Source organism: Miscanthus floridulus, chromosome 3 (genome assembly GCF_019320115.1).
Source record: "Miscanthus floridulus cultivar M001 chromosome 3, ASM1932011v1, whole genome shotgun sequence".
In the NCBI taxonomy this organism is placed as follows: domain Eukaryota; kingdom Viridiplantae; phylum Streptophyta; class Magnoliopsida; order Poales; family Poaceae; genus Miscanthus; species Miscanthus floridulus.
In genome coordinates, this window is record NC_089582.1 from 44,343,349 (window position 1) to 44,360,536 (window position 17,188).

The 17,188-nt window shown below is 42.0% G+C and overlaps 1 long non-coding RNA gene across 1 annotated transcript in view; it reads left to right on the forward strand.

Moving 5' to 3' along the window:
- Positions 1-16,876, forward strand: part of LOC136545608 (uncharacterized) — a 34,594-nt gene extending 17,718 nt beyond the window's left edge. The window contains exon 2 of the long non-coding RNA XR_010781097.1: positions 16,648-16,876. This is a non-coding gene — a long non-coding RNA (uncharacterized lncRNA). The remainder of the gene's footprint in view (positions 1-16,647) is intronic.
- The last annotated feature ends 312 nt before the right edge of the window (positions 16,877-17,188 follow it).

The window sequence follows — 17,188 nt, forward strand, 5'->3', positions numbered from 1 at the left end:
TATTAAAAGAAACTAAAACTAAAACAAAGGGAAAGAATACTTACCTAGATACACGGGAGTGCTTCTGCCCTAAGCTAGCCCTTTCGGTGAGGGTTCGGTGCTGTAAGTTCTTTGAACCAGACTTCTCCTTGTGAAGTTCATTGATCAAGTACCTCGGTTTGCTCTGAAGATAAGGATTCTTGTGATGACGCCTCTAATGGTGATGTCACCTTCTTCCGCCAAACCCATTTTGGTTTTGAGTTAACAGGTTTAGAACCTTCACTTGTAGGAATTGGGGGATCGACTTTCCCACACTTTGTTTGAAGTGTGTCCTGCTCATAAAGACAAGGTAGAGATCAAGTGCATGTAACATCCCAGATGATAAAAAATAGATAAACTTGATCATGAGCATCATGAGGCATAATCATCAGGAAATGTTTCATTAATGCATTTTATGTTTCAATAAGATCATTTCTGTGTTGCACATGTGATTTGGCGCAGAAAATGATTTATCTTTTTTAGAAATGATTAAAAGTACAATTTCTTTCTGAATTCATAACTAATTATTGGTGCTCGCTAAATTCATGAAATTTGTTGGGTAGCTTTGTCATGAGATGCTCTACCATAGAAAAATATGAATTAGTCATTTTTAGTAGCTTTAGAGTCTAATTTTGTCTAACAAGGGATTCGAGCTGGATGTGACAATGTAGTAGAACTCGACTATTGATTGCTTCCCAATTCTGGTTCTAGCGAGTTTGCCTTGCTCTTCTTATCCATATTGGCTTCACAACCTGAGTTCACCTTGACTTCCCTCTTAGTTGACTTGTTTTGAAGACAAGGAAAACCATAATGCTCACAACAATGACATTGATACTAACTTCTGAGCGTCTTACTACCAACACCTTCATTGGACTTCATTTTCTTCCAAGCTTCTGCCACTTGTCTCTTCATTGGTCCCTTTGGTATATTGGTTTGACCCTATGACAAGCACTATTGAGAACTTCCATGTTGAGTCATTCCTTCTAGTACTTGTTGTTGCATAGCTAAAAGCTTCTCCTTATCAAATGCAGTCAAGGACAATGTAGCTTGGTCCTCCTAATCTCTGATGCTGGTGATCTCCTCATTGTGACCCATCTATTTAGACAAAGAGAGAGGATTTATAATAGAGACAAGGTTTTCATAACAGAACAGAGGCCAAAGTGAGCATAACTTTTAGCAAATAACAAGGTTGGAGAGAAAGCAAGAACTACGTAGAGATGAAAGCATGCTAAAATGTCTAGTTCTATCTAGGCTTGCATCCTACAGTCAGCATTGCTCTAATACCACTTTGTAGCACCCAGTTTTAAGAACAAAACCAGATACACACCATATGTGAGCCTAGGAAGTCAAATCTCACATATAGCTACAAATAAGGGTAATATCGAAAGACAATGCTCAATATATAACGTACTTAGTATAAAGGATATAATCTTAGATAGCAAATAGCGGAAAGACAACTCCGATCTTCGGGTGAGACTCTAATTCCACAGGGACAACTGACTGGTTAGTCACAAGCTTAATTCCTCCAAACTCTAGCAATCTGGTACCCATTCGGGATTTTTCCAAAGATTTTAAAAGTAAAGCAAGCATAAGTACATGTCATACTCAACAAATATAACATGGGGTTCATGAGGCTCAAAAGTCTGACACTAGTTTAACTATGATTAGCTTTTAATTGTCACAATTTTAGCATAAGAATAGCAACAAGTTTATCACAAGACCATATAAACACATGATCAGGTAAACATGAATAATGAATAGCATAAACAATTAACCATTAATGAGCATCTTTATCATCAGTATCATCAGTGTTCATCATCTATTCTGTAAGGTCCAAGGCCGCTCATGACCGTGAGCACGGCTGATATACCAGTTTTACACTCTATAGAGGTTGTACACTTTCACTGTGAGTCACAATTTACCCTTTCGCCTGAGGCGGCCAACCTCTTGACCCACTACCAAGGAAGATCGACAGGGTTCACTATGAAGCCTTTCAAAGGTTCGTCTAACAAGTTAGGGCCATTAGATTCACTCGGCAAACAGATATAGGAACACCCCTGTCGAATGGCACAATTCCATCACGGCTATACACATAAGAGTAGAGGCTGTCCTATACCGATTCAGTAAGCCATTCTTATGCCATAAAGGTAACCTCTAACAAGCTAAAAAAGGTCCTCATACTGAGCTAAAGCCAGAGCCATGTAGCCCTCATAGTTGTATTGTAAGTCCCGGATGATCACTTACAGATAAGTCCTTAGGGAGAGGAATCTAGAGCACCATAAAAACAGCCCAATACTATAGCCCCCTTGTTCCATGTTGCTAAAAAGCATCTTTTAGTGTTTATTGCATAATCCATTAGTCAAGTTACAAGATCATGGCTTTAGTTTGAGCACTAGCATCATACTGCCCAATGCATAAACCCATAGGAATCAAGGTACAAGGTAACAAAGTACTAGGAAATCCTTAGTGGTAGTCAAGGTAGACACATGTAGCATGAATTAAATGATTAAAGGTGTATAGGACAACAAGGAAGATCCCATGCTATACTTGTCTTAAACTCTAATCCTTCTTCTATTGAATTGTAACCTCCAAAGGACTTCTTCTATATCACCAACTTCTTTTATATCACCAACACAAAGCTCACCGACTGGACATGATCATAGAACACCACACAAGCATTGTCACACCCAATTTTAAGAACAAAAGAGGATGTATAAAAGTCTTATGTGCACCTAAGGAATGGTCGCACACATAAGTGGACAAATTGTGAATTGTACCAACACAATGTTTATTACATAGCGAATAAATATCCATCACATAGTCTCAAACATAAATATAATAACTACTAAGATAACTCTCTTGCGGAAGCTCCAGCAGGGACGTCAACTGGTGAACACCAAGCCTAATACTCATCATGATAATCTTCAATCCAATCTTGATCTGTTACCCATCCGGGATTTTTCCAATATAAAAGATAAAGCAAGGCATAAGTACATGTTGTACTTAACAAGATAACTAAGGGTTCATGAGGCACAAATAGCTAACACTGGTTGAACTGCAAGTAGCTTTTATGTGTATGATCAAGTTTAGCATTTATTAGCAACAAGGTAGTACCATAATTCCCATAACACATGATCATTATACTGAGACAACAATTAGCTTAAAGAAGACTTAGTAAAGCACAATTAAACAAGAGCTCATTTATGGTGTAAGAATCCCTTGGCCGCTCGTGACCGTGAGCACGACTAGTATACCAGTTGGTTAACTCTGCGCAGAGGTGTACACTTTCACTGTGAGTCATGGTTTTACAAGTGCATGGGTTAATTACGTCTAGACACCGAAAACCACATAAAGCTACTCAGAAGTTCGTCTAACCGAGAAGGGCCGCAGGGTCATCAGATATAGGAACCCCCCTTCCAAAGAAAATAAAAGGCCGCTTCATAGCAAGGCACAACAGGACAGAGGCTGTCCTATACCCGACTCGTAGTATCCTCTAAGCTAGCTAGAAGAGGTCTCCCAAGCAACTAAAGCCAGAGCCATGTAGCCCTCACAGCTGTACTATAAGTCCCAGATGATCACTTACAAACAAGTCCTTGAGGAGAGGGAATTAAACCCTCCTGTCATTGCTAACAAGTCATCTTAAATTGTTTAAAGCTCAATTATCAGTCAAGTATCAAGATCATGGTTATTGTTTAGCGCTAGCATAACACTACCCAAATGCATAAATCTAGGTTTCAAGGTATTCAAGATCAAATTCTAGGATATCCTACATAGGATAACAAAGTGGACACATGCAAATGAATTTTAGTGCATCTCATGAATAGGACAACAAGGAAGGTCCTTAGCTATACTTGCCTTGATTAGAATTCTCCTAAAAGTCTTGCTGGTCGTAGAAGTTCTCTTGATCGCCAACGTAAACCTCACCGTCTGAACTCGATCAACAACACCAAGCAGCAACATACAATCATCCGAGCAATCATACATGAGGCAAACAAATAAATTTAATTAGAACAGTACACCAACAGAGGCAAACAGTTTTGAAAAGTTCATAAAACTATTCTACACATTGCTACGATCACACAGACGCGAAGATTACGAAAAACGGAGTTACAACGAGAAAGTTAGGATTAGAACAAGTTTCCCTATTAAAGAAATAGATCAAATCTAAACTCAAAATATAAAGTTCAAAAACATGGTGACAAACTATATGAACAGATAGATCTCGAAAAGACGAATCTAACGCAAGTTGAACGAATCAATTTGGAGTTAAAACGAAGAAGTTATGAGCAATTAAAGGTAGTGGCAAAACTGTAATTAGATGGAACTTGATTTTGAATCTGTTAAATGAGAAATACGCTTTCCAGAAGAGAAAACATAGAAATCTGAAAGCGTAAAGGACGGTGGGTTCCATTATTAAGTCCGCCAGGGGCTCTTTAGCAAAATGAGCACCCGAAGGGGTATCAGCCGTCTGCGGCCGCTGGATCTAATCTGGGCGGTCCAGATTAGACCGGGAGGGTGCAAGCGGCGCTGCCGATCGGAGAAGAAAGGGGAGGCGGCGTCCGACATGAACGGCGACGACCGAGCTCGCCGGAGCTTGCGGTTTGGGCAAACGAGTGCACAAAAAACCATGGGACCGGTACCATTCGACAGAGGAGGGCAAGGCAAGCTCACCTAGCTAGAAGATGGAGACGGGGGTGGTGCGTGGTCAGGAGGTGGCTTGCAACGGCGGAACCCGACGATCTGCACATGGTGACTACATGGGATAAGCCAAATTGAACAAAAAGAAGGGTGTCGAGGTGTTTACGAGGTCAAGGCAAAGTATTTGCCCAAGCTTACGACGATGAAACGGCGACGGCCGAGACGAATTGAGCGCGACGGCGGAGGACGGCAATGGTGGCTAGGGTAGTGGCTTGCTGCGACCTTGTACGCGTGAGCGAAGGTGGCGGTTACGCTTAGGGTTGTTGCGGACGTGGCCTTAGGCATTTATAGGGGCAGGGTGTGGCGCGGACGCCCAGGCGTGGATTGGCGCACGGTCGGTGTCCGGGTCGGGGTCGAGTTTGGCTCAACGCCGAGTCGGAGGAGGAAGAAGGGTGTGGGCCCCAACTGTCGGTGGCACAAGGAGGCGGGCTGGCTTCACGCTGCCGTGGGCTGCAGTGAGCTGGGCCGGCCGTCTCGGCCCAAGAAGGAGGAAGGAGCCGGGCGAGCCTGCTGGCGCGCTGGGCTAGAAGCCAGGCAGTGAGAGGGTTACCCTTTTTCTTTTTATTTTTCAAACTTTTGAATCCATTTTCAAATAGATTTGAATTCTTTTTTTAAACTAGAACAAAATCCAAAGCAACTCAACACAAAATATGCACCAGCATGAATGCTCAAGCATGTATTTAACTTTGATATTGATTTTATTTTTTATAAACTTAATGTTTGGCCTATGTTTAAATGCTCACATAAATAAAAATAAACCAATTTAGCCAATTTAAATTTATTCAAATTTTAGGGTGTTACAATTCTACCCCCTTAAGAGAATCTCGTCCTCGAGATTAGGCTGTGCTTACTCAAACAACTGCGGGTATGTCTTCCTCAACTCATCTTCTCTTTCCCAAGTTGCCTCTGCTTCCAAATACCGATTCCACTAAACCTTGCATATCTTAATAATTCTGCTCCTTGTAACCCTTTCTGGTGTCTCTAAAATCTTTACCGGAAACTCTTCGTAAGTAAGATCATCTTTCATAGTGAGTTCCTCTAGTGGTATTTGTTCTTCCGGTACACGCAAACACTTCTTAAGCTGAGACACATGGAACACATCATGCACTCCTGATAAACTATTAGGCAATTCCAACTGATAAGCCACTTCTCCACGTCTCTTTAGAATTTTGAAAGGACCAACATACCTTGGTGCTAACTTTCCTTTCAGGTTAAACCTTTTTACACTCCTCATTGGTGACACCTTCAAGTACACATAATCTCCTTCTTTGAAAACTAATTCTCTCCTTTGATTATCTGCATAACTCTTCTGACGAGTTTGTGCCACTCTAAGGTTCTCTCTAATCATTCTGACTTGGTCTTCAGCGTTTCTAAGCACATCTGGTCCAAAGACTTGACTTTCCCCCGTTTGATTCCAAAACAACGGTGTTCTACACTTACGACCATACAAAGCTTCAAACGGTGCCATCTTCAGACTATTCTGGTAGCTATTATTGTAGGAGAATTCTGCATATGGTAAACTTTTATCCCAACTAGTACCATACTACAAAGCACAAGCTCTCAACATGTCTTCTAGTATCTGATTAAGTCTTTCTGTTTGCCCATCTGTCTGAGGATGATAAGCAGTACTGAAGTTCAACGCTGTACCCAAAGAACTATGGATTTGTTTCCAAAAGTGAGAGGTAAACTGTGATCCTCTATCAGACACAATTTTCTTTGGAACCCCATGTAGACACACTATTCTTTCCATGTATAGCTCTGCTAATTTTGGCCCATTATAAGTAGTCTTAACATGTAAGAAATGAGCAACTTTAGTCAATCGATCCACAATTACCCATATCGAATCATAACCTTTCTGGGTATGGGGTAATCCTACTATGAAGTCCATACCAACTTCTTCCCACTTCCACTCTAGGATCTTCATTGGTTGCAACAATCCTGCAGGTCTCTGGTGCTCAGCTTTCACTCTTTGACAAGTGTCACACAAAGCTACGTACTCAGCCACATCTCTCTTTAATCCATACCACCAGTACTTTTCTTTAAGATCTAGATACATCTTAGTACTTCTAGGATGAATAGAGTAAGCTGACTCATGTGCCTCCTATAGAATTGCATCACGAATAGATTTCATTTCAGGCACACAGATCCTTTTCCCAAACCACAACGTTCCATTCTCATCTATAGTGAATCCGGGTGCTTTCCCAATCACTACATTCTCTACGATCTCTTTTAACTTCTCATCCTCTAACTGACCTCTACGTATCTCTTGCTCTAACGTAGGAGTCACTTCTACCTCCATAATATTTGCAACTATACCAAGATTCAAGTGTTTCAACTCTTCACATAACTTCTCTGACTCAGGTCCCTTTTTAAAATTAGCGTCATATCTCTTTCTGCTAAGAGCATCGGCCACAACATTTGCCTTACTAAGATGATAGTGCACTTCTAGATCATAATCCTTGATTAACTCCAACCAACGATGTTGTCTCAAATTCAGATCTGTCTGAGTGAATATGTACTTCAAACTCTTATGATTGGTAAAGATATCACTCTTATGCCCAATCAGATAATGTCTCCAGATCTTTAATGCATGAACCATAGCTGCTAACTCCAAATCATAAGTAGGATAATTCACTTCATGCTTCCTCAACTGCCTTGATGCATATGCAACAACTCTACCCTCTTGCATAAGAACACATCCCAAACCTAGACGGGATGCATCACAATAGATAGAGAACTTCTTACTTAGATCAGGCAAAATCAGCACTGGAGCTATTGTCAACCGCTTCTTTAATTCCTCAAAACTAGCTTGGCACTTACTAGACCACTCAAACTTAGCATTCTTCTCTAACAGGGCTGTCATGGGTTTAGCAAGCTTGGAGAAACTTTCAATGAATCTTCGATAATATCCAGCTAAACCAAGAAAGCTACGGATCTCACTTACATCAGTAGGTGGCTTCCAATTCAGTACATCCTTCACCTTGCCTAGATCCACTGCTATACCACCATTAGAAACAACATGTCCAAGAAAAGAGACTTCTCTTAACCAGAATTCACACTTACTACGCTTAGCATATAGCCTATGCTCTCTAAGCTTCTGTAGCACCAATCTCAGATGTTCAGCATGATCATCTTTAGTCTTAGAGAACATCAGTATGTCATCAATGAATACTACCACAAACTTATCAAGATACTCCATAAACACCTTATTCATCATATACATAAAGTAGGCAGGTGCATTGGTCAAACCAAACGACATAACTGTATACTCATATAACCCATACCTCATAGTAAAAGCTGTTTTTGGTATATCAGTATTCCGAATCTTTAGCTGATGATAACCAGAACATAGATCAATCTTAGAAAACACACAAGCACCTCTCAACTGATCAAACAAGTCATCAATTCTAGGCAATGGGTACTTGTTCTTGATGGTTACCTTATTAAGAGATCGATAATCCACACACATACGTTGTGTTCCATCCTTCTTGTCAACAAAGATCACATGCGCTCCCCAAGGTGATGCACTAGGTCCTATGAACCCTTTATCTGACAACTCTTTCAATTATTTCTTAAGTTCCTCTAATTCGTTAACCCCCATTCTATATGGTCTCTTAGCTATAGGTGCAGTACCAGGTAATAATTCAATTATAAACTCAATGTCGTGGTCAGGTGGCATACCTGGCAAATCATCGGGGAAGACATCTAGAAACTCCTCCACAACACAGTCTTGGGGATTAGCATCCTCATCTAGTTGATTCACTGTAGCTGTTGGTGGTGGTTGCACTGTCACGCCAACACTAATTCGATCTCCCTTTGGTGTTGTCACTGCTACAACTCTCTCCTGACACTGAATCACAGCTCGGTGTTCTTTCATCCAATCCATACCCAGAATCACATCGATCCCAAAAGTTCTCAACACAATAGGACTGACTATGAAGTCTACCCCCCTTAAGGTAAGACTTGCTGAAGGGCAACAATGTGCAGCAGGTATTGATCCCCCCGGTGAATTTACTAGCATTTGGGTCTTCATTGCAATTAAAGGTATGCTATGTGTTCTAACAAATGCTTGTGAAATAAAAGAATGCGAAGCTCCAGAGTCAAAAAGAACATTAGCGGGGATTGAGTTGATGTTGAACGTACCCATCATAACTTCTGGTGCTCCAACCACAGTCTCAGGCGCCACATGGTTCACTCTTCCAGTGTTGTACGCAGGCTTCTAGTTGCTATTCTGCTTCTGAGGTGTCTGTTGATTCGGCTTCTGAGGGCAATGGTTAGCATAATGTCCCACATCCCCACATCGAAAACACTTATTGGGAGTACTAGGTGCACTGCCCTTCATCGGGGTGGTGTTGGGCGTTCCCTGGCATGGAGTCTGATTGCCCATTTGCTGCGGTGTACGCTGGTTCCAATTCTGCTGTTGGTTCTGAGAGCGTTGTGGAAACTGACCACGGTTCCATTGACTGACTGGACCTTGATACCTCTGCTGATTATTATAGCATGGGCGTGTGTTGCCTCCTGAGACTTGTCCCTTCATCTTTCTCTTCCTGTCCCTCTCCAATCGCATATTGTCAAGCACAATAGCGCGATTCACCAACTGCTGGAAATTAGCATATGTGTTACCAGCCAACTACAACCTGAGATCATAGTAGATTCCCTTGAGGAAGAGATGTTGCTTGTCTGCATCCTCCCTCACGTCATTAGGAGCATAGTGAGCCAACTGAGCAAACTTGTCGTGATACTCACTGACAGACATAGAACCCATCCTGAGAGATCTGAATTCCTCCTGCTTGAGCTGTATCAAACCATCTAGGATATGGTGTGCCTTGAAATCCCTCACAAATTCTAGCCAAGTGATAGCAGGAGCATTGTTGGGACGAGCAGACTGATATGACTCCCACCAAGTCTGAGCTGCTCCCTGAAGCTGTCCCGATGCATACAACACCTTTTGTTGATCATCACACTGAGCGATGTTGAGTTGTTTCTCCACTACGCGTAGCCAATCATCTGCCTCCAAGGGGTCAGCGGCATGAGAGAAAACTGGAGGATGTCCTTGCATGAATTCCCTCCGCTTGTCTCTTGGTGGTGGAGGTGCTGGTGCTCCAATAGGTTGGTTCTGAAAGAACTGCATCATGGACTGCATAAACTGTCCTTGCATCGCCAACACCTCTGCTGCGGTCATGGGTGGTGGTGGGGGTGGTGGAGCACCTCTCCCACGTCCTCTATTTCCTCCACGGCTAGACATCTGCAATCCAACATGAAACATCACCAATATGTAAGAGATAGGCAATTCTGAAAATTTCTGGACGTGATGCAGAATCAGCAGGTCAGAAAAACTGTCATAACTCGAGTTCCAGACATCCAAATAAGATGATCTTTATACGGTTAGAAAGCTTAAGAAATTATCTACAACTTTCATTTAGACCACATTTTCTGATTCTGACGTTACATTAATCAAAAACATACCACAACAGAAACTGTCCTCAGATTCCAGACAGCACCAAAGTTCATATTGTGACAGTCGTAACTCTCAGATACGAACAGATAAAAAGGTGATTCTTGTGCCATTGGAAAAACACAGAAGTCTATGTACTCCCCGTAAAATTTCATGACCATTGCTCGAACAGGTAAAAAGTTATAACCAAAACATCACTGACTGCTCCCGAAAACAGCAAGCAAAGAGACAGGATAGACCAACCCGAATTATTTATTAAAGCACTTTTACCCTTAATATTTTAGCTAAGGAACTCATGGACATGCCCACAAAGTTCCCGCACTCATCACAAAGATCCAAATCACACATAAATCACAATAATAATCCAGCTAGCACACCATTAGTTCACACACACTTAAAAGACTCGACTCGACTCACGATACTAAAAACGTGCCTATTACAATGGTTTCATAAACTTAAGGGGCGGCGTTCTTCTTGGTAGAGGGCTCATCTAACTTCTCAAACAGCTTGGGACGCCCTAACTCGGTGTTAAGGCCATCAATCTCTTTCTGGTATTCTTTGATCATGTCTTGTGCCTCCTTCAGCTCTTCTTTTAACGCTCCCACCTTATTTGTGAGTTCACGGTTTAACTCAACGGTGGCCTCAAGAGTCTTCGATCCTTTTACCACGACCTCTATGGTCCAACTATTTTCCTTCGGAAGATAGCATGGGTAATACAAAAGTCCATCGTCCTTCTTATCATCAGAGAGACGGCCACGGTAGTAGGCAAGTGCAATGGAAGCAGCATCCTCCATGCTTCTCTCCGCGGTAGCTCGACTGACATGGTGGGTGACAACTGCATCTATCTTGCGAATATTCGAGGTCTTGATCAGCAACCGAGTATCCCAAGATGAGCCAATCAGAGGATGACTGTGCTCCGTAGTATGATACTCCAGAGTTGCTTGCAGGTCTAGATAATAGTACTCCAACATCATTGTCAGCAAGTCATGGTAGAAGGCATTGTCATCAGGCTTCTTGATGCTTAGCTTGTCAGTCCAACCTATACAAGGCAGTGGTTGGAGTACTTCATCTTCATCATCATTGGTCAAGTCTATGGCCTCCACACGTGCTGGGGATTGAGCTATTGGAGTTGGCGAAGAATGGACCTCTTCACCAACCTCATTCTTCCAGTTCTTCCCCTGGACGTCCTCTCTAGGCTCCATTGGCTCATACACAGCATGCTGTGGTTGAAAGCATCCAACGTACAAGCGGGCAGACTTGCGGTCACATGTCATCTACAGAAGTTTCAAATTAATTAGAATAGAATCAATTGATTTTATAATAGAATAAGACAAAAGAAGCACAAAACTTAGCAAATAACAAGATGGAGGTGGAAAGCATGAAACAAGTGAAGCAAAGGAACTAAAAATGACCATTCTAACTAGGCTTGCGTCCTACAGTCAATAGGGCTCTGATACCAATCTGTCACACCCAATTTTAAGAACAAAAGAGGATGTATAAAAGTCTTATGTGCACCCCAGGAACGGTCGCACACATAAGTGGACAAATTATGAATTGTACCAACACAATGTTTATTACATAGCGAATAAATATCCATCACATAGTCTCAAACATAAATATAATAACTACTAAGATGACTCTCTTGCGGAAGCTCCAGCAGGGACGTCAACTGGTGAACACCAAGCCTAATACTCATCACAATAATCTTCAATCCAATCTTGATCTGTTACCCATCCAGGATTTTTCCAATATAAAAGATAAAGCAAGGCATAAGTACATGTCGTACTTAACAAGATAACTAAGGGTTCATGAGGCACAAATAGCTGACACTGGTTGAACTGCAAGTAGCTTTTATGTGTATGATCAAGTTTAGCATTTATTAGCAACAAGGTAGTACCATAATTCCCATAACACATGATCATTATACTGAGACAACAATTAGCTTAAAGAAGACTTAGTAAAGCACAATTAAACAAGAGCTCATTTATGGTGTAAGAATCCCTTGGCCGCTCGTGACCGTGAGCACGGCTAGTATACTAGTTGGTTAACTCTGCGCAGAGGTGTACACTTTCACTGTGAGTCATGGTTTTACAAGTGCATGGGTTAATTACGTCTAGACACCGAAAACCACATAAAGCTACTCAGAAGTTCGTCTAACCGGGAAGGGCCGTAGGGTCATCAGATATAGGAACCCCCCCTTCCAAAGAAAATAAAAGGCCGCTTCATAGCAAGGCACAACAGGACAGAGGCTGTCCTATACCCGACTCATAGTATCCTCTAAGCCAGCTAGAAGAGGTCTCTCAAGCAACTAAAGCCAGAGCCATGTAGCCCTCACAGCTGTACTATAAGTCCCGGATGATCACTTACAAACAAGTCCTTGAGGAGAGGGAATTAAACCCTCCTGTCATTGCTAACAAGTCATCTTAAATTGTTTAAAGCTCAATTATCAGTCAAGTATCAAGATCATGGTTATTGTTTAGCGCTAGCATAACACTACCCAAATGCATAAATCCAGGTTTCAAGGTATTCAAGATCAAATTCTAGGATATCCTACATAGGATAACAAAGTGGACACATGCAAATGAATTTTAGTGCATCTCATGAATAGGACAACAAGGAAGGTCCTTAGCTATACTTGCCTTGATCAGAATTCTCCTGAAAGTCTTGCTGGTCTTGCTGGTCGTAGAAGTTCTCTTGATCGCCAACGTAAACCTCACCGTCTGAACTCGATCAACAACACCAAGCAGCAACATACAATCATCTGAGCAATCATACACGAGGCAAACAAATAAATTTAATTAGAACAGTACACCAATAGAGGCAAACAGTTTTGAAAAGTTCATAAAACTATTGTACACGTTGCTACGATCACACAGACGCGAAGATCATGAAAAACAGAGTTACAACGAGAAAGTTAGGATTAGAACAAGTTTCCCTATTAAAGAAATAGATCAAATCTAAACTTGAAATTTAAAGTTCAAAAACATGGTGACAAACTATATGAACAGATAGATCTCGAAAAGACGAATCTAACGCAAGTTGAACGGATCAATTTGGAGTTAAAATGAAGAAGTTATGAGCAATTAAAGGTAGTGGCAAAACTGTAATTAGATGGAACTTGATTTTGAATCTGTTAAATGAGAAATACGCTTTCCAGAAGAGAAAACATAGAAATCTGAAAGCGTAAAGGACGGTGGGTTCCATTATTAAGTCCACCAGGGGCTCTTTAGCAAAACGAGCACCCGAAGGGGTATCAGCCGTCTGTTGCCGCTGGATCTAGTCTGGGCGGTCCAGATTGGACCGGGAGGGTGCGGGCGGCGCTGCCGACCGGAGAAGAAAGGGGAGGCGGTGGCCGACATGAACGGCGACGACCGAGCTCGTCGGAGCTTGCGGTTTGGGCGAACGAGTGCACAAAAACCCATGGGACCGGTACCATTCGACAGAGGAGGGCAAGGCGAGCTCACCCAGCTAGAAGATGGAGACGGGGGTGGCGCGTGGTCGGGAGGCGGCTCGCGACGGTGGAACCCGAAGAAGGAGGAAGGAGCCGGGCGGGCCTACTGGCGCGCTGGGCCAGAAGCCAGGCAGTGAGAGGGTTACCCTTTTTCTTTTTATTTTTCAAACTTTTGAATCCATTTTCAAATAGATTTGAATTCTTTTTTTAAACTGGAACAAAATCCAAACCAACTCAACACAAAATATGCACCAACATGAATGCTCAAGCATGTGTTTAACTTTGATATTGATTTTATTTTTTATAAACTTAATGTTTGGCCTATGTTTAAATGCTCACATAAATAAAAATAAACCAATTTAGCCAATTTAAATTTATTCAAATTTTAGGGTGTTACAAGCATCCATGCAATCAAACACGAAGCAAACAATAGATCTAAATTAGAATAGTATACCAAACATAAAATCAAGATGAAAAGCTTGTAAAACGAATCTACATCTCGCTATGAACACACAAACGCGAAAAGCACTCTAATCGGAGCTATAACGAAGAAGTTATCAATTAAACAAGATTTTCTTTAATAAAATAATAGATTAAATCTAACCTTGAATTTCAAAAGTTGAAAATATATTTAATAGTAGCTTGAACATGTAGGTTACTCAATTACGAATCTAACACAACTTGAACAGATCAAATCGGAGCTAAAACAGAGAAATTATGGCCTAAAGAAAACTAGTGGCAAAACTGTAAATAAGTGGATCTTCTATTTCAAATTAAAATAAATAATAATTGGGATTTTGAATCTAGAGTGGACTACGGGTACAAATAAGAAGAGAGACAGGGGCTCTTTAGCAAAAGTGCAGGGATAGCGGGTTGATTTGCGGAAAACAGAGGGTCTCATTTGTAAGATAACCAACCGAACTGGTACGGGTGAATCTGGGCCGTCGGATCAAGAACGGATGGATCCGATTAAAATCGGGGAGGGAGAGAGAGTCACCAGTCAGAGAAAAAAACCAGCATGGCGGAGCTCCATTACCAGCGGCGAGAAGCTCACCAGAGCGCTCAGTTTGGGCCATGGAGGCCACGGTTTGATGAGCCAAAAGCATAGGGAACAAGAGGAGAAGACGGCGAACTCACCTAGGGCCTTCTTGTGGTCGACGGTGGGTCTATGGCGTCGAGCAGTGCGGCTGGGCAAATGACGAGCTTCAATGAAGGTTTGGCAACACAGCGCGAGCAAGATAGAGTGAGAAAAGAAGAAATAAGGGGCTTGGCGGCTTCGCAACTCGACGTGAATCTCGGGATCGGCTTACGGTGGCAGCGGAGCGGCTAGGCGAGCACGGCGGTGGTGTGCTCCTTCTTGGCAAGATTCAAATAGTGCGACGACTTGGGTGGAGATGACATGGCTTGCTCTAGGGCTTGGTAGGGAGGTGGTGGTCATAGGGCTACTATTTATGGGGGTGATGGCGTGGCACGCATGCCAAATCGAGCGGAGTCGGGATGGCGGTGGAATACTACCTGGAATAGAGTCCTGCTCAGCCACAGGAGGAAGAAGACAGTGAGGACACTAACAAGAGGGATCCACCTATCAGCGGCTGGCGGCTGAGCTGATGGGCGGGGACGCGGCTATGCGTGGGCCTTGGCCTACTGCCAGGCCGGCCTATTGCCACTAGGCTGAGAGGTTCAGTGGGGAAAGGGAGAGGCCAAGCTGGGCCTATAGAGCTTTAGCCCAAGCAGGGAAGGAGGAGGTGGGCTCGAGGGAGAGCAAGGTGGGCTGGCTGCTCTGGGCTAGAATAGGAGAGAGGGAAAGCTTTCTCCTTTTTCTTTTCTTTTATTTCAAGAATCATTTTGAATCATTTTCAAAAGCACTTTGAAACATTTTGAAATTAGACCAAAACCACTCATTATAAAAATACAAATGCATCAGCATGAATGCACTACAATGTTGCTAAGCCTTATGAAAAATTTTAATTTAATGAACATTTTTATTTTCCTATGTTTTCATGAGCACAAAAATTCAAAATTAACTCAATTTACATCTATTTCAAAAGGAGTAAATTTTAGGGTGTTACAGTAATTAGGAGTTGGTCAAATACCGTTGCTGCATGATTACCTCGATATTTAGGTATCCTTAGTTGTACTCTGGTAGTATGTAGGTCATTTCCTCTAATGCTTAGTAATGCTTAGACTTCGATAGAACATGAATCATGGCTTCATCATTCAAAAGTAATAGGTTTACCTTGATCTTCTTAGCTCTGTTGATGGGTCATGAGAATACCATGAAATCATGATAATAATGTTTAAATTGAGACCGGGTGAAATCTTTGCTTATGTCATGTTTGAGTCTTGACATAGTGCACCGCCTGTGTCGATTGAGGACCGATCATTGTAGGCCCGCTTGTGATCGTGACTTGTAGTACTAGCCACATACTCTAGTAAGCCTAATACCTTGACTATTCCATTATGTGAAAGACCAACCATGCACTGGGAGTGGAGAGATGATGAGAGTAGCATGTACCCATCCTATGAATCCACCAGCAGTGGTGCAGGGAGGTGGAGTACCGTGCTCTCGGGTAGCGCAGAACCCGTTCACATTTTGGAGGATCCGAGTGAGGGTTGATATATGTAGGTTCAGGCCTAGGCTTAGACCTGCATATGTCATGTGGTAAGGAAACCCTAGCTGGGCCAAATTGATATGAATCGCCGTTTGCTCCATGGTAATAGGAGACATGATCAACTGCCTGCATCGTAGTTAATCAATGGAACATGGTTACTTGTGGATAAGAGATGAAGATGAGATGATTAAAGAAGTGATTGACTTAGATTAGGTGCAAACTGGATACCTTAATGACTTAATACAAAGCTAAAACATTGAAAGTAAGGATCCACTTATAGTAAGCTTTTCTACAAAAGTAATTCTTGCTTTGAACTTTCCTTTAAGCCTGCATACCCTTGGAGTCTTTTCTTTTAGTTAGCTACAACTTGTTGAGTACCCTCAAGTACTCAGGGTTTGTTAACCCTATTGCAGGATCTGACTTGAGCTGCTGATCGAGGTCATGTCGGTGGGCTCGACATGATCTGGTTGTCTCTCCTACCTTAAATGTTTTACCTAAGTTGCTTCCGCAGTTCTACTCACCATTAGAACTCAAGTTAAGTTATGACTTGAACATGTTATGTAAACTATTGTTATAAGTCTTCCGCACTCTCATGTATTACATTTTGAACCAAATGTTGTAATATTGTGGTAACTTCATGTTGATCCTATATGAGTTGTAAAATATGGATGATTCAGGGTTCCCTGAGGACACCCGATAGACTACCTAAATTATCCGGCTCTCATGTGTAGAGTCAGAGGTCTTTAAGACAATGATAGGCACATGTGGGCCATATAATTAGGGTGGTTCTGCCATAGTGCATGGGCTTTGTTGGTGGGAAAACACCAACAAAACCAAAATTTTATTCATTCTTCTCTAACCTTAGGCGCATGGAACAAGATGAAGTTAATGTTATGTGCTTTGTTAATTTATATCATGGGTGATATGATCAGAAGATTGAGCATGAATGTAGAA